Source organism: Penaeus monodon, chromosome 43 (assembly GCF_015228065.2).
Source record: "Penaeus monodon isolate SGIC_2016 chromosome 43, NSTDA_Pmon_1, whole genome shotgun sequence".
In the NCBI taxonomy this organism is placed as follows: domain Eukaryota; kingdom Metazoa; phylum Arthropoda; class Malacostraca; order Decapoda; family Penaeidae; genus Penaeus; species Penaeus monodon.
The window spans coordinates 31,659,589-31,661,840 of NC_051428.1; the positions used below are offsets into that span (position 1 = coordinate 31,659,589).

At 32.7% G+C, this 2,252-nt stretch overlaps 1 long non-coding RNA gene across 1 annotated transcript in view; it reads right to left on the reverse strand.

The window, feature by feature from the left end:
• The window catches only part of LOC119568033, a 14,237-nt gene extending 12,866 nt beyond the window's left edge, over positions 1 to 1,371 (reverse strand). Inside the window, exon 1 of the long non-coding RNA XR_005228057.1 lies at positions 672 to 1,371. This is a non-coding gene — a long non-coding RNA (uncharacterized LOC119568033). The remainder of the gene's footprint in view (positions 1 to 671) is intronic.
• Positions 1,372 to 2,252: the final 881 nt, after the last annotated feature.

Sequence of the window (2,252 nt, forward strand, 5' to 3'; positions counted from 1 at the left end):
TATATACATTTTAAATATACATATATATATATATATATATATATATATATATATATATATATATATGTATATTATATATTTATAAATATATATGTATGTATATATGAATATATGTATATACATATATATTACATATGCACACACACACACACACACACACATATGTCTGTGTGCGTGCATATATATACATATACATGTCATATATATATATATATATATATATATATATATATATATATATATATGAATAAGGAAATACGCAGTCAATAACTCACACTGAAACCTACACTCACATGCACATATATGTGCTGTGATAGAACAACTCTGTTTGTTCTACCACAGTCTGTTTGAAATAAATATCTCATTTTGAAAAGTGGTTGTTGTGAATACTTCCCCACACTGGAATTTAATCAAACTTTCTTTTCTTAGTAAACATTCACTCAATTCTTATAACTGTAACAGAAAAAAAAGTAATGTGTTTTTAATGGAATAATTAAATAATATGGAAAAAAAGAAACATACGTGCCAATATACAAAGACACACAAAGAAACAGATTCAAAAGAAGAAGATAAAGAATTTTTTTTTCCCCTTTTGTATCTCCTAATTTCAAAATTCTTTTTCAGAGGGTTAGAACAGTCTACCAGAGACCTGAGTAAAGCTCTTTCCTCACTTGTTGGGTAGCACACTATGCCGAGGGTGCACCAGGAGAACAATGAGAGGCTGTGGCTCTCACCACGACTTACGAGCACATGCCACAAACACTACATCTGCCCTGCCAAATGCTGAGGAACACGCTAGTTTTAAAAACTTCCTGATTACAAAGGCATTTTTATGATGGCATAGTTTTAAAAGGCAAGAAACAGATATAAGTAAATCAAATAAAAAGATGCATACAATTTTCTTTATAAATCAAATTATATTAATTTAGAAACAAAAGGGATCTCAAATGGAGGAGGGAGGATATTCCTCTTCCTAATTCACTTCACGACACCAGTGGGGCACAAAATGGGACACCTATTTTACTATCTTATGCAGAGACCATGGTGTAAAAGAAAAAAGGAAAGAAAAAAAAAAAGAAAAAAAAAAAAGAAAAGAAAAAAATAAGAAAACAGAAAAAAAGAAAGACAAAAAAAATCTGAAAAAAAGAAAAAGAAAAAGAAAAAAAGAAAGAAAAAAAAAAAAAATGCAATAAACACAGGGAAAATGTATGAAACAAAGGGTGAAGCAAACAATAATATATAATAAAACACAAGCACAATGATATATGCTTGTGAATAATACTTTTTTTTGCATATGTGTGTATATGTGCATAAAGGTAAACGTATGCGTGTGTGTGTGTGTGTGTGTGTGTGTGTGTGTGTGTGTGTGTGTGTGTGTGTGTGTGTGTGTGTGTGTGTGTGTGTGTGTGTGTGAATATATGCATGTTTGGGTCTATGAGTAAACATGTGTGAAATGTGTTTTTATGAGTAAGCATATGTGTGTATGTGTGAGTGCAAGTGTGTGTTTGTGAGTGTGTGCGTGTATGCGTGCATGCGTGCCTGCGTGCATGTGCACACGAGAGCATGTATGTATGTGTGCGTACGAAAGTGTGTGAGAGTACGAGTATAAAAGGTGAGTATGTACATATTTGTGAATCTCTTATATATTCAAATTCCTTACTATCTTACCGTAACCTGTTGTTTAAAGGAAATTATTTATCAGACACACACACCTGTATTTTTAAAAGGAAAGGTGCAGGGAGCCCAGCACTCCCAGACTGCATTATCAAACTGTTCAAGCAAGCCCCTTCCCATGTGACTTCTGCAGGGACTGTTTGTATTCCTGCTTGAATCCCACAAACCACAGCTGGTATGCCTAATGCAGGCTTGATAACGATTTACAGCTATATTCATAGTCAGTGTTTCAGGAAAAATCATGTCAAATACCCACTGATGGAAAGACAAATATCCTTTACAAGTGTCATATTCAGAATCATTCTCAAGAGCTTTAGTCGTTGGGGAAAGTTCAGGGTTACCAACACAAGAAAATAATATATTTCATTACAAATAAATCAGGATTGTATATTCCTAATTTTTTACTAATATAACTTAATCTGATTGAGTGATGCTGATTTACTTTGTAGAGGCTGAAAAGATGTTGAATTTTCACTGTTGGCAGACAACAAGAGGCTCAAAATTGCCTCAAAGCAGATACCAATATGGATATACACATAGTTATGTGTGTGTGTATTATGTGTGTATGTAAACATATA